At 42.5% G+C, this 16,304-nt stretch overlaps 1 protein-coding gene across 2 annotated transcripts in view; it reads left to right on the forward strand.

Annotated features, from left to right (window-relative positions):
- The first annotated feature begins 1,049 nt into the window (after positions 1-1,049).
- The window catches only part of C1QTNF7 (C1q and TNF related 7), a 50,006-nt gene continuing 34,751 nt past the window's right edge, over positions 1,050-16,304 (forward strand). The window contains exon 1 of one of the 2 annotated variants that reach the window (XM_027891257.1): positions 1,050-1,386. The gene's annotated coding sequence lies outside the window, so the exon portion shown is untranslated. Of the gene's footprint in view, positions 1,387-15,997; positions 16,264-16,304 lie in introns of those variants that run through there. The other variant, XM_027891256.1, reaches the window with a different exon arrangement.

Consider the following 16,304-nt stretch of genomic DNA (forward strand, 5'->3'; position numbering starts at 1 on the left):
TTCTATTGATTCCATTCACTTTCATTAGTTTTACAATAAAATATGGCTGACAAAACCAAAGTCATTTAGTAACAACCACAGTAAACCTTATGTCACCTTAACATCAGCAGGTCAGTTGGGTGCATTTCCAAAAGTGCTGAATGATTTGGGGTACAGTCTGGGGTGGGCTTTTCAGAACCCTCATTAAAAAAAAAAAAAAAAAAAAAGTTCTTTATGGTACCCACAAGGAGACTGAAATTTCCCAAATCACAATATTTTGTCATTTGGCTTTTTGTTTGTTTGTTCTTAGCTCCTCTGCAGAGAAAACTCATATTTGCAAAAGGGGACCATTTTCGTAGGTCCATAAATGCACACCACATATGTCAACCGTAACTGGTTGAAATAAGTTCCTTGCAAAAAGGAGGAATTTGACATGGGCCTAGACAGCTCTTCTGTATGAACAACGTTTCACATGCTTCACTATCTTAATTTGAGCAAAGTAGAGCAGAGCCATGTCCAGTAAGTGGATGCCTTTGAAAATCATGCCTCTGTTATTCAAAGCTTGTAAGTGTCTCAGAAGGTAGGTTCATTGCCATGAGCATAATTTGAAACTATCCAAACCCCCAAGTTTGAAACTCTCCAAAATCAAGATATTTGTGGTTGTGCCCAGCCATGAACCTCAGCCACCCCATGATAGAGGCACCCCCTATTACACTCCAGAGGAAGCCCTGGAGGAAACCCCTGGCCCTCTCCCCAAAGCCTCAGACAAGGACTAGAGTCTTTTGGACAATTTGGTGTCCAGGTTCCTTTGGGAGTTCTGAGCACTTTATGTATTTGAGGCTGTTGCTTCTTCCTGCACTTTGAGGCAGATGCTGCTCCTCCCAAATCCCATGCTGAGTGGACAACATGCCAGAATCAGCATGATTTTTTCCTCTTCTCTGTGTTTTTACTGAGAAGAAGACAGCTTAGCCTATCATTCTTTCCAAAGATGATATAACGTTACCTCGGGGAGGATATGCCCCATGTACTGTTAGGACTCTGTCATACCACGTCAGTCTGGAGCACATGCTTGCTCCCTGCTCCATGGTACACACTGAGCTCCTTCCAGAAAAAGTTTTACAGCAAGCTCACAGTTGCTTTAAATTAGAAAAGTTGGCAAATGGCCGAGGAAAGAAACGAGAGCTTGTTGAGCTGAGACAGACAGTTACAAAACTCCCTGCGAGAGCATCAAGCTTTAGATACCTTTTCACAAAGTACCCTATTTGTCATCGCAGCATTTAGATTTGTTTTAAAGGCTTTTGAATTACCAAAAATTACCTGTTGGCTTGAATTTACAACTCTTGCACTACTCAAACGGAGCACGTTGCTTTCCCTGAAAAATCCGATGTCATCTACTCAAGTGTGAGGGTAAGTTGTAACTGATTCTGGTTTCCTGAACTGACTTCTCTGAAATGCATTTGGAGAAGGGGAAGCAATAGAGAGACCTTTCAGAAAAATGCATATTTTTGCTGGAATACATGTGATTCTGTTAGAAATAGACTGTGGTAGGGTCTCTGTGAAATCTATTTATGTATATTGTCTTGTAAGTGAAGAGTAATAAACTTGGACATTTATGCACACAGCATTCCCATCAGAAAGTTAGAAGACAAATTGTTTTGAAAATCAAAGATGTAATTTTCTGGCAAAAAAAAAGTAGTTTTAAATGTCTACCTTTCAAAGGGATTAGGGTGATTACCTAGAATATTTTGAAATATTTCTTAATATTAAGAGTTAATCTTACATTCCACCAACCCAAAACCAGAGACTATCTGGTATTTTTTGCTTGTGAATGATTTCATCATCATTCCAAATCTTCACTTGAGCAGTTGTTGCTATGGTTTCAGAGAAACTTGTTTTGAAAAAAAAAAAATTATAAATACCAAATAAATCATTTTACTTCAGGGCTGTGCTATTGCAAAGTTAAACTCCTGCATTTAACTTATTAAACCTTCACAAATATAACCATTTGTTATTTTGCTGGTGTGTTTCTTCTGTTTGGTTGGAGTTTTTTCAAGGTCATTTAACTTTTTATGCTTCCATTGCTACCAGCAGTGTGCTTTGTGCTTATGTGTAGGCTGAGGAGAGAATGTGTGTTGTTAAATACAAATGAAATGCAGAGTGTAGAGTGAATAATCACAACTTTGGTCTGGGTAGGTGAGAGCATAAATGGATTAGCAGTTTCTTGCTCCCTTTTTCCCCTGGGTCTCTGGTTACCATTACCCAGGCAAGGCTGAGGAAAGCGCTGCCTGTGTGCCAGCTGCCCAAAACCTGATACTCACAGTGGTGGCTAATTTCTATCCCACTCGTTTTCAAGGAAATGATGAAGCTTTTCAGGCTGGTGTTTTAGGAAAATATGGGTGTGAGCGTAGCATTACCCACAGCCCTTGGAGCAGTACAAGCTATGAAAATTCAATAATAGCAACCTGCTTCAGAAATCACATAAGTATTGGGTTCTATAGCTGCATTCAAGAGGCAGAAAATCCTTCTTCCTGTAATGCCTGCTCCCTGTTTTCCCTGACTTGGGACTTCTTCAGCTGTGCTACTGGAGCAGATTTACCCTGGGAGAGAACTTAGGGCTGTCAATCCCCTGATGCTGTGTCCCTGTGGGTCACACTGTACAAAATGCATTAAACAGTGGAGAAACAGGGCAAAGAGTGCAGAAGATAAAAACTGGAAGTGGAGGAGCTGATATGGCTGCCCACTGTTGTGGAGAAAATCCTAAAATCCTGCCCTCGGGTTCAGCTTGAAGCTGCCCTCGGGTTAAGTTTGTGCTGAGTGGGAAGCCCACCATCAGCATCCTCACTGAACTGTGGAAAGGCAGAGCTAGGGACACCTTCATCAAGTGTCACCTGGGTGAGGACTACTTGGAGTAGGGATTGGGAATTGTATTCCCCTCTCTCAGTTGTTGCCTATTCCTCGTCCATCCGGTGAGTTGGTGGTAGAAAAGGTGGTAACGCTGGGCCTGCTCCTCATTACTTAATAACACAGGAGGCGGGGAGGTGTATGAAATTATTTCAGACACAGGGCTGCTTCTGGCTCAGGGAATGATGCAAACAAATAATGTAGTGTTTTATTATTTCATTCCCTCCACCATCTTCACACTTCACTGTTGCATTTATCCACAGTTCAGTCACTGTGACAAGGTGAGAAGGTAGATGGAAATTCACATTCTGAGGGCTGAGTTTGAGCGCCTGCAGGAGAAGTTCTTCTGTCCCATTCACAGAGCTGGCTTATATCCTTAATTTACTGTGACATGTCCATTCACAGGTCTGTCCCATGCACTGGTAAACCTAATTTCCAGAGTCCTTAAACAGATGCTACATATACTGTCATTGCATGATCATATAACATCTATGTTAACAAAGGGATACATTGCAAATGATAAAATAACAACTTAGATTGAGAAGACAAACCTAACCTCACACAGGAGTGAAAATCCTAAGGCTGTAACCTTTTACACAAATAAGGTTCATTAGAAAAAATGCAATGTTTCTGATTTCCAGGAGTTGTTTTTCGCAGATACAAGACAGGTCAAACTCCATTTTCACTGCTGAAGTGGCTTCTCTGTTTGTCAAAAGGACAGCAAAGCAATTACGTGATTGCCTTGGTAGAGAAATCTAGAGTCTTTGCAGGCTCATCTTCATGGCCCTACCCCCCAAAAAAAAGACTGCAAGTGAGATAATTACTGTGCAGATTTACATTTTAGTCCCAGATATTGGGCTGCAAGTGTCAGTAAAGGATATTAATTTCTGCTCCCAGTCTTTCTAAAGTAAGAGGTACAGATCAGTAGAGTAGTTTCCCTGTTGGGCTGAAGAAGGAATCTAGATTTATCTGATTTCCGAGTGCTGAAATAAATTGTTCCCATTCTTCATAAATTAGGATTCAGTTTTCATTTTGGAAAAGCAGTGTGAATGTGTTCCTGGTTGTCCAGCCTCAGGCCTCACCTGATGTTGGATGCAGATGGGAAAGCTCAAAGCAATGAAGACAGAATTGCAAAGCACCTGATTCAAGTCTTCGAAGTTTCACTAAACCTTAGAGTGGGGATAGGGCCATATGATCAAACAGTCTACACATTTCTGTGGGGTGTGTTGGGAAGGACAGAACTATTTAGTATAAAATTAATTCTTATCACAGAGGATAATGAGGACCACTTTTAAAGGGGAAGAATAGGCTATGCATAATGGGAAAAATATCCTGGCAGTAGGAGGTATATGGTTATAAAATAATCAGAGGGAAAGAGGGGGAAAGTCTCATTGTCTGGGATGTTTCACTAAGTCTGGGCAAACCCAGCAGAAATCTGTGGGGAGCAATCTTTCCTACACTGAGAGATGTGATAGTCCATATGTTGAGCTGGCGTAAATCTATTGGCTCATCTTCAATCAATCTACTGGATTTGTCTTCCTCATCCATGTGAGTATCACGTCCCTCAGACCCAAGCGGGGTGCAGCCTACAGGAGTGGAGGCCAAATCTCAAACAAGATTTAATGGAAATAGTTGACTGTATTTGGACACCATCAGGCCACCCATCCTATTTCCAGTTCATACTCTCCCCTTCCCCTTTGGAAAGACCTCAAACCCCAAATCAGACATCTTGCAACAAACAGAAACATCTGGCAAGAGTCCGAGGTTAAAGCTGGAGAAGGAAGGGAACTGTTCAGTAAGGGAATGGGTTTTTCACATGTAATTCATGCACTCTGTTTTATTTCTCTCATTTTTTTGATATGTTCTTAATAAAGATATTTTTCTTTCTGGAAAAAGTGAGTTGGAGAGGGTATTAATAGCTGAGATGGGACCTGAAATGTAGTTTCAAAAATATGCAATAAAAACAGGGAGTGACATTGTTAAAAAACCAAGGAGAGCTCAAATAGCAGAGCTGAAAAGGTGTGTCCAGCCTGTTCACCCCACCACTTTCTACTGGTCTGATGGGCCCTGTGGCTGGACTCAGGCCAGTGTGGGAGTCCCATCACTGCAGCACAGGGAAAACTGATCTGTGAGCTGCTGAGAGAGGCACCTCCCTTGGGTTTTTTACTCCTTGGAAAAAAAAGGGAGTCTGTACTTTTTCTGGATTTGTCCAGGAAAATTCTCCCTTTTCTTGGAGGAGGACTCTCCCTGTACTGGAACACGCATCTGCTATTCTCACTAGCAGTTGCGACTCAAGACCAAGAGTCTTTTCCCTTTTCAGCAGTCTATAAAAACTTGATGTTACGCCAGCCTTGCTAACCCTGAACTGATGTTCCTGCAGAGCACCAGTCTTCTGCCTTTCAGTGCACCTGGGCGTCAAACTCACCTTCCTAACACATCCCAGACTGCTGTTCCAGATCCTTTTTCTCTGTCACTAAACGGTGGAAGTGCAGGGAAACAGCTAGATTACTCTTTGCATCCACTCCTTATTCTAGACGTTGGTATTTGTCTTACAAAGCAATTGGCTCATTTGAATCTTTATAAGCTTCAGCTCTGCACAGATGTGCTCTGAAAGTTATCTTCCAGAGACTGTCTTTTTTTAAGCCCCTAAACCTGAGGACAGGCTTTGATATCATAGCCTTGCATTAGCCACCGTCCCAGTCCCACACATCTTTACTTGTCTCCAACTTCTCTGCTGTTCCTCTATTCTTTTCCTCCTGTGAATTACCAAGCTGGTAGCCTCCTTCTCATAGGTTTTCCATTTTTCTTGTGTGTCTGTGTGTTTACTCAGGGGATCCCCTTTACCACTTCCCCTCCTGAGCGGGGCTTGCAGGCAGCCATTCCTCCCCAAAGTCATGGTGGTTGGTGGGCCACCCTGTAACCTGCTCAAATGTGGGAAAGCACTCTCCAGATTCCTGAGAGCTGATTTCCCAGTGGTAAGACAAAGGTTGCTTTGGTCTCTCTTCAGTTACTGTTTGTGTCATTCATTGCAGACGTTCCTGCTAGAAAGCAGTGGTACATGTCTGCAGATGAACTCTGAGCACCAGATTTGAGGTGGGGCAGTGAAAAATTATTCCAGGGAGAGGCAGTGATTTTGGGAGTGGGAACAGGTTGGTCTACACTCCAGCAAAACAGCTTGCATAAGGTCCTGGTTATTGGATCACAGCTCCTGCTCCTTTCCTGCAAGAAGGGAGTTTTCATTTCTCTCCCTATCTTGGGTAAAAGGAAAACAAAATAAAGAAAAAGCATCCCCTTTACTGATTCAATTTCATCATCATCAACTTCAGCATGTATCTGAGTGTCCCTCACGGGAATGCAAAGATCAAGTAACATTTATAGTCAGGCTGATGGAAACAGTTTAGGCATGATAAGAAGGATCAGTGGACTTTGATAGCTGTGAAACAGGTTGTCCTGTTACCTCTCCCCTCCCTCGTGCACCCCCAGAGAAAGCAGGTACTCTCTGCCGAGGATTGGCCCTTGGGGTGTCAGAGGGGCTGTGCTGCCTCCACAGATCTCCACGACTGTGCAATGAATATTTATTTGTTTCTATAGTGGAGGGACTGCATTTCTCTGTATTTTAAGCTTTACAGATGGATGATCCTGCTTTGCATTGGAATGGGGTTTCTGAGGCTGCACTGTGGACTGCCTTCAGCTTTTTAAGGAGAATTGAGTGTTGCATCTGCAGGACTGCCTAGGATGAACCCCTGCATGCTGACAGGCCACACACCTCAGTACTGGTTAAAAATTTCTGTGCCTGGAGTTTCTCAGACAGAAATACATGCACTTTGCACTACGTCACATTTGAACTGTGCCCTCTGCACTGGCAGGAGATGCCCAGCTTGTAGGACCAGTTCTGTAATGCTGATCTGAGAGCCTGTTCTGAACCTGCCTAGAGTTTCTCGTTCTGACAGATCTGATAGATTATGGGAAAATCTTGATTAAATGTAGATAATCCTTAAACTCACCTGGAAAAAAATACCCAGGAAAAAAAAAAAAGGGCATCTTGGGAACAGGAGCTGTTAGAAACTACCCATCATCTTGTCTTCTCCCTTTCTGCAGTCATGCTCTGTCCTTAGGAGTTGGGGCTTCTGTCTGAGAATTCTGATTGCCAAAGGCTAGGAAAAAAATATCTCACTAGTGTGTGTAAAACATCTGTTTCTGCAGCCCAACAGGGCATGTATTAAACCCCTGCAGTGAAAGCCAGGGCACACCAAGGTCAAATCAATCCTCTGCGGAGATGCACAGACTGAGTCTGCCGTGTATGCAGCTCTGGGGATGCCCAGGTTATATTTGTATGGCTGTGTCTGGCAGGAGTTAGCCACAGCTTTCCACTCCTGCAGATAATGGCTTGTAGCCAGGAGGGCTGTTTTCATACCTCCTACACAAGTTGAATGTCCATGTGAAGTACTTTGATATGATGTATTTCTTGGCCATTTCCAACCTGCCTTGGCAATCAGGAAGTTGTATTACCTCTGCAGGGATACGCCAGGGTTGTAAAACTTCTTGGTTCCCTCAGCTGGGACCATTTTCTTCATCACAAGCGATGACCAGGCCACTCATTGCCATCATTGCTCATGCTTGAGCAACCTCCGCAATGACTCTGGCACAAGGTTTGGATTCCTTGACATTAAGACTTGATGATCCCATAGCAGAAACAGTTTTGCTTGCACAAAAGAAGTGCCAAGACGTGTCTTAAAATAAGTGTCTGCAGACAGCAAATTGCTGGAGATGCTCACCGCTGCTCCTGCCTCCCCAGGAACCATCCTGAGCAAGCCCAGGAGCAGGCACACACCTCCCATGGCCCACCGAGTCGCAGTGCAGAGGGGGGTCAAGCCTCATCCTTTCGGACCCCACGGGCAGAGGCGGGAAGGACCATGCCCTGGTACCGAATCCCCCCACGACAGAGCAGCCCAGCCGGCCACATTCCCGTACGCGCCTCCATTCCAGGCTGTCAGTGGAAGCAGATGTTTCTAATTTATCACTAAAACCAAACAACTTAATCCCCCAAATATGCAGCAGTGGGGAGTGAAGAGGGGCCCTTTGACTTAAAGCTGATTTATAAATTGTGTGATTAGGGTTAATTTGTCTATGAATGAAGCAAATATGCATCAGATATCATTACTAACACTTCCTCCCTCTAATTTTTGCAAGTCCTAAACATCCAAAGCCTTTTAGACCTGAGGCAATGGGATGAGTTCCTATTCTTCTGGCCAAAAGTGGCTGGCACTGCTTCCTTTCATCAACAACTCCAATATTTATCTATTTAGCCCTTCAGAACATTATTTAGACGTAACAGACATTGCAGCCCTCTGTAGCACAGATGCCAGAGGCAGGCCTCAGAGGCAACTCCAGTGTACCCCTTCTTGCTTTTGTTATTTCCTTCCTGGCTGCCTGGGAGTGTGGGCTGGAGGGCAGCCTAATGCCAGAGAATCCCATGTTGGAAGCCCTGGCAGTGAAAACTGTGCCATGGGCTTGCACAGAAACTGCATCCACTTCACTCCACAACATGTCTGAAGACACAGATGGGAAGGGGCCTGAGTCCAAGCCCATTTCAGATCAGACTGAGGAAATTACTGGGTTTGCCTATGTTGTGTCAGTGCTGGATGGAGGTCATGGCCAACCTCAGATCATCTGTATTTCGGCACATGCACAGATACCGAGCTATCCGACCTACGAAGAGTACTCATACCCCGCTCCTGCAACCAATACACACGCCCTGCTTCTGCTGACACCCGTTTCAGACCACCAGTTCCTATTGCTCATAGCTCATGTTCATGGAAAAGGGCTCCTCTCTGGGCAGGTGGCACCCAGCCACAGCACGTCTGCCATGCAACAGCAATGCAGTAGCCTTAAAAATGCCTTAACAGCATAAGCATTGTGTGTCTGTGAAAGGTGATGGGAAAAGGCAACCTCAAACAGCAGTAGGATGGTCAATACACCTGGGCATCCAAAAAACAGAAGATACCTTGTATGGGCCTCAGCAGCCCACAGACATCCCCAGCCCCGGGGTACCAGGCTGGGAACACCAGGGCTCAGTGGGGCTGGTCCCAGGGGCTGTAGATTGCTATGCAGCCAGGAATAAGGTGTACAGGGAAGTAGGGTTCATCAGCACAGCATTAACTGAACCCTGGTGGTTATGGGTGCCTAGGGGGTAAAATGGGATGAACACTGAGCTCAATCTGCAAATTGCTGCACTAAACCCAGCCTGATTACAAAGGAAAAAGACAGCTGTACCCATTTCTTCTGCTACACTTTTAAAAGTAAGGATTTAATTAAGTACTCTTGCCTGGTAGAGGCTGCAGTGCTCCTTATTCTTCATATGCTGGTGCCCCTGTTTCAGAAAGGGACTCAGTGTCACAGGCTGACCCCTGGGTCTCACACACAAGAATAAACCCCTGCAGCCCCAGGAGTGTCAGTGCCTGTACTGAAGCCATGGCACAGCATACCGCTCTTGGATGTTCGGGGTTTCAGGTTTAGTTGCAGCAGCTGAGTGGGTTGTAAGAAAATGCAAAATAGCCTCATGTGCAGCTCTCAGCAGCTTTGGACTGGAACAGTGGTAAGGTTGTGGGATGCTGTTTCAATGATCAGTGATCCTCTTCTCAGCAGTCTTTTCTGCTGTAAGCAGCATTTCCCACAGCTAGAGAAGACAGGAAATCCTCCTCCATTATTTCTAATAAATGGTAGAGTTAGACAATGTACCAGGATTTCAAGGAACTTTTCTTCAAGTCCAGATGTCAGGTAGGCTAAAGGGATGAATAAGGAGAATAGAAGAAAATCAGAAGGAAAGCAGGTCATCAGCAGCAACAGTAGGAACAGCAATCAGAGCCCTCAGTGCTCTGCTCCTCTTATTACATTCCCATCCCTTCCACACACAGTATGCATAAAGTGAGCTGGGAAAACAGTAGGTTTGAGAATAAAACTGAAGACAACTGGAACAACACTGAGCTTGAGCAGACCTGAAGCAATTTTGATTTTTGTCTAAAAAACCACCATTTTTGTACCTCAATTCAGACAAGTCTAATCACTTTACTAGTTTTAATCTATATGCAATGGGGGCACCAGCAACAGTTTATTCTGCAAAGCTGCAATCTGCTTTTCAACCTTGGAGCCTTTTCCTAAATGGAGAAATGCCATGCAATTCGTTTGTATCAGTAATGCAGCCCTGTACTTCTTGAGAACTGGACTGCACTTCAAATGATGATATACACTGTCAGTGGCTTCTCCTCTACCTAGGTAAAGAGGTGCCTTCCCTCATTCTGTACCCATGAGGGATGATCAGAGATACCCTCATGTCTGAAAGCTTTGTTCTTGTAGGAAGGAGACTGGTTGCAGCTCAGTGCAAGAAAAGAACATTTTGCTTTGATATTTTAGATAGCTTGGTCTGAAATAGCCTCAACCTCACTCCAGACCTGATGAAAAGATGGATGAGTTTGAAGGAGGAAAGTTGCTTCAAATTCCCATCTATATCTTGAACATTATATTTGGGGCCCTTATTTTTATTTCTGAAAGAAGAGAAAGCTATGGATTTAACTTATGGGAGATTTGATCTGTGCATAAAGGATCATTTTCTTAAACTGCCAAAAGATTAAACATAATGTTTTACAATCATGTTCAAGGTACATGATTTTGATTGGAAAATGACACGAGCTCCTGATAGAAAGCCTACTCTCTAATTCCTGAGGAGTTTATTTTGTCTTGATGAAGTAGCAGTACTTGAAATGAGTTTTGCTTTTGGCTGAAGAACATTCCACAATGGAAGAGAGTGAATGTCCTTACCTTAAAGCATCTCCTGGCTTTGTCCATTTTGTCTGACCTCTAAGAGACAAAACAATTTAATAAAAAATTCTTTCTGACCCGCAAATGGAAGATCGAATGCAGGCTCAGGAGATTTGTTTCTGAGCATGAGACTTGCTTTTGATGGGTTTTAATGTTATGTATTGTTGATGTTCCTAAATTATGTAGCTCAATGAAGCGTTCCAAACCAAATATTCAGCCCCCATGGGGTATGGTAGAAGCCCTAAGGATAAGCTTTGATGTGGATATAAAGCCATGGTAGCTGTCAGGTCCTGAGTCATCTTCCAGTGGCACCCACATGACCAGAAAGGGAATAGATATGCTTCCGCACAGTTTTGAGCCAGAACTTCTGCTGCTCTAAATTAATTATGCTGCCTTTGCAATCAGTGCAGCAGCATTGATTTGTATCAGCTCAAGGACTGACCATTCAGATTTCAAAACTGAGAAGTCACATGGATAAGATATTACACACTACGTATTTAAAAAGGAGATTTGCCTTTTACATTTTAATAACATACTAAATAAATTATGAACTAGAAAGTCAGAATTCTTCCTTTTTTTAATGTGGAATTTGAAGCATCAACAGGAATTTGCATCTCCTGAGTTCTTTCCCATTATTCACTAGTCCCTACACTAGCTGAGACCACATGAACAAGTGCCATTAGCACCTCACCTCAAGGGAGAAAATTCTGCAATCCAAATTTGGCTGCCTTGGCAAACCTGAGCAGATATGCTCAGGGGTTGGCAATATGGGACATCCACATAAGGGTTGCAAAGGAGCTTAACTGGATCACTCCAGGAAGCAGATCCAGTCGAGCAAACATCTGTGACCCATGCTGAAATCTTTTTATTTTTCTCAGAAGTAACACATTGTTTCCTAGTTACATGCCATTTATGTATATATATAACTATGGTGGGACCATGTATAAAACAACATTACTCACCAAAAGCTATAGACATGAGACCGAAGCGTGAAGGCCATGCATATGAGCCACTTGTTTAAACACAAACATTCTTGTCTTTCAAGACAAGGCTATCTTGTCTTTCAATTCTTCCCAAGCCCTCCTTATGTATGAACTGAATTTCAAAATGAAAATTAGTTGCAGGTGTCTTAAGTATATTTTTCCAGGCCTTCAATTTAAACAAGTTACAGCAATATTCATGTTCATAAAGTTTTTGATCATTGTAATATAAATTCTCACTGACAGCAGTAGAGATCATGGGGACCTTTCCTGGTTTCCAGAACCAGCTTTTACTAATTTGGATCCCATTCCAGATTGTCAGAAAGGCTGCTTTATAGGAAGAATCATTCATTCAGTGATCCCTAGTACAGCTGCCTGCCACATGTACAGCAGCAGTGTTAGCACTTTTTCATTTTTCCCCATGTTCAGCCTCAGTACTGGAACCCATTACATAGCTGGCATTTCACAAGTGCCAGGTTACTTTACCCCTTTCTTCAAAAAATGATCTGTAATAGCAAGATGGCTATTAATAACTAACAGCTGACTAATAGCAGGAAGGCACAGAGAGCTGACAGCCTGCACAACGCCAGCCCAGAGAGATGACCACTCAGTTTCTTACTCTGCACAGACTGTGATTCTCTGGCTAATGTCATCCTTGTGCCCTAAGTCCACATCTGTAAAATGAGATATTATTTTTTGGCTTCGTTGCCAAATAAGTATAATCAAATGACTGGGTAATCAGCTATTGCAATAAGCACAAGTTTGTAATTACCTGGGATAAAGGATGCAAAATTCCTCTGGATCATAATTACTGAGTCATCTCCTTGCTCTTGGGGGTAATGGAGGTCAGGTGTGCTGTATGGCATGAAAAACTCTGAATAATAGAGTCATCATTGCAGAGACAATTGCCAGCTGATTAGACCTGCTTTGAGCAGATGTTGGATGAGATGAACTCCAAAGGTCCCCTCCATCCCAAATTACCCCTGTGATTGTGTTCTAACACTGCACCTCTGCAAATATATCCTCTTGGAGCACTGGACACCAGGGTACACACCCCCAAAGCAGTGCTGCAGGACATAAACTGCCTCCATCAGGAACAGACCAAGTCATGATGGACTGAACTGATTCAGGGCAGCTTGATGCCTCCACCAAAAGTGCTGTGATATGTGTGGCTCCAGGCTGATCCTAGAAAAAATATCAATGCTTTTAGCTAGGACTGTGCCTCCATGGAGCCAATTAATGGCACAGTTTATGTCCAGATGAACCATCTAAAGGTAATGAAAGTTTACCACATTGGGAAATATGCTCTCTAGCTCACATTTACCTGCCATGTCATCTTACATCACCACTGCATCAGTGTTTTAGTCCTTCTTGCCCAACCTTTACATGAAAAAGTGAAACTAAGCCTTGTGGTTCCTGTTGACTCTGTGTATGTGGCATCTCTCATGAAGCAATAAAGTCAAAAATATTGGAAATAACAGCTACTGGGATGAATATCCCTGTGATGACCAAAGTTTTTAAAGCTGTTCATAAAATTAGACAATTTCAAAAAAGTCTGATTAAGGTAGTTTATTGGACTGTGTCACATCACACCCAGGGACCTACTTTCTCAGGGTCTGAGAGATAACCATGTGTGTCACGCCATCTGAACATCACTCCCAGCCTGAAGGCAGCACAGCCCAATCAATCTCTTGGGAGGTATTTGAAAGATAAAGGAGAAACATAGGACATTAATTTATATATATGGATCTACACTTCCTCTGTGGTTAAAAAAAACAGAAGAGAAAATATTTTAACATTTTTGGTGGGGTTGATGATGACATAGACTTCATCCTACCTGTCTTGTCCTTTTCCATCTGTGTTATAGCTCGTGGGGTCCTGACCAGGGTTCCGTCTTCACATTTGCAATTGCAGTTGTAACTGTGACCCTTAGTTTGGTTACTGTTTTCTTAACTGCTGTATAAACATCTGTGAACGCATATACAATATTCAGTAAAGCAGATGACATTTGCAGTGACCAGCTGCCTCCAGTCATGAGGCAGGACTGCACATGGCCACAGTAAAACAGAGCACCCAGAGGCTTGCAGGGCTTATACGGTAGAGCTGTGGCTGAAATGGCTGGGGAGAAATGACATCGTGCGTGCCCAGGGGGCTGCAAGTGCACTGCCCAATGGCTTGTTCCTTCCTCAATCGAAAGCCAGATCCCTGGAGCAGAAACCAAGTCATGCCTCAGAATAATTAGGCACACAAATTACTGCTGTGTTTTAGGTGTTGGTATTGAAAACAACACAGTTTGGTCCTCAGAAGTTAGGTATATATCCTGCCTCTAAACACAAAGCAGAAGGTCATAGCTCCCAACCAGTTTTTGAAGTTTAGCCTCTAGTAATTGCAGACAGAAAGCTGGACGAGCTCTGATAATCCCTGCTCACGGGATTGCTGCCTGCAACCTGGGCGTGTGTGAGCAGTCCATGTGCCAAGCCTTGTTGCTACAAACCAGGTCACAAGGTCTCCAATCACAAAATGAGGGTAAAAATAAAAAATCCCAGCTATTTTCTAAAAATAGAAAAGATTAAGTGGGACAGAGGGAGAAAAAGCATCCTTGCTGGTGGTTTAGCAGAGAGGGGAGAGGTCCAGCATGGCAGGTGACAGCAGGCTCAGCTCTGCGTGGCTGAGCAGGGCAGCTCTGCACCCACATGTGGAAAGGAGTCCTAGGTATGAGACTTGAGCCCACTGCAGAGAAAAGGTGTTGTGGTATCTTAAGAACAACACTTAGTTTGCTCTCACACCATTTTTAAAGCAATAGCTTTCAAACATGTATTTAATAATAAAACAAAAACAAAATCCGATGCAAATAATTTGAAATTCAAGATATATGTGTGTGGTTTGATACTGCCTCATATTTTGAAAATGTTAGTGGAGAAAGGGAAGGTGAAAATAGCAGGAGGAGCTACAAAGAGTCAAAATTAATATGCTGTAGACTTAGAGCTTCAGTATTTGACAAAAGAAATGGATCTAAATGGAAACTAAATTGAAACTGAGGCTTCTGTCATTCAACAAAATATATCACTGCTGCTAGTCAACTACAACTGGGAGACACAATTTAATTACTAATAAATGACTTTGAAGTTGTACATGTGTTTTAGTGTCTTAATAAATTTACAAAAAAAAGAAGCAACAATAAAAGCTCAACCCAAGTCTGAGGTTCAAGAAAAAAATGTGTAGGGGATTTTTTCAAGGCCATTGTCACACAAGGGAAAAAACACACTTGACAAAAGAGATCCTTTGATCATTTGTCATTAAAAACTATTATTTCCTTAAGTTAGAAATGCTTATTAAAATGTTTGAGGGCTTTTTTGTTTGTTTGTTTTATCTTTATGTTTCATAAAGTCAGGAAAACTGTATTTAGAATATTTTAATGTTTGATGATACAGTCTAAGCTTGTTTCTCTTTTTCCCTCTTTTGCAACTGAATACAATGGAATGAATAAGGACTTTTATTTTCTTTCTTATCTTTGCTACTCCTTTAATATGTTTTCTTTCATCCTCTAAATAAAATCTCTGTCCTCATCGTCTGAGAATTGTATTACTATGTTTAAACTATTTTCTTTAATCTTGAAAATCTCCTTTTACAATGGAGCAAGGAATTTCTTTTTTTTCTGAAACCTTACATTTACCTATTTTAAGCTACATCATTATTTTGCTTTTTTTATTCATCTCTGTATTTGTTCTACTGAGGACTTGTTCCAAAAGCTATGCTTGTTTTTATGAAGTTTATTAAGTTTAAGTACAAAGGGAAAGAGGGAGAGAAAAAAAAAAAGAAGTAAACAGATCTTTCGAAGGAGAAAAAAAATCCAAAACCCAGTCATGTTACTTACAGGCGATTCATTGCATTTGTGATGTCTACAATGCTAAAATTCAATCTGGGTTACATTTCCTGGCTGAGATACAGAGAGATTCTCAGAAAAATCGAGATTTGAAATAGAAAGTCAGCAGTAACCTCATATGGAAGACAAGGAACGCCAGCAGAGGGGACAGAGCTTGAGTGTGCTGCCACTTGGGAGTCATGAACTGAAATAGAGAAGCCTGTCATCTTTGTTTTATTTTTAAAATATGGGAACAAATTAAAAGCCGAAAAACATGCACTGTGTTTTCCTTTTGCCGTTTCTGTGCTGGAATCATTGCTCACATGCCCTCCTGGTACAGAGCACACTTGCCACGGCTTCTGCGCTGCGATCACTCGCTCTTATGTTACTGCTCAAGTATGCATTCAGAAAAGAGCCAGCAGATACAGTAGATTTATTCTAGTTGTTGAGGTCAAGGGCTTCTTTTTTTTTTTTTTTTTTTTTGGACTCAGTAGAGGGGGAACGCTTTCCTCATAACACCAGACAGGCTCTCTGCTTTGCAGTCTGCTGTTAGTGTGCACCACGGATAAAAAAACATCTGAGAGCTTTTAAAGGATTTATCAATCTAAAGCACCGGTGAGTTATGTGCTGTCTCCTGTGTCAAAGTTAGGAGGCTTTCAGCAAGGCACAATATCTGTACGCAGTGCAAGTCAGAGGCTACGGCTGCTGGAAGCTCTTGCAAGCCATGTAAGTAAAGGGCTTTATTTAGCTGAAGCAAACTTTGTGTA

The sequence above is a fragment of the Empidonax traillii genome, unplaced genomic scaffold (genome assembly GCF_003031625.1).
Source record: "Empidonax traillii isolate 1590-97213 ecotype Southwest subspecies unplaced genomic scaffold, ASM303162v1 scaffold312:size2399984, whole genome shotgun sequence".
NCBI classification, from domain to species: Eukaryota; Metazoa; Chordata; class Aves; order Passeriformes; family Tyrannidae; genus Empidonax; species Empidonax traillii.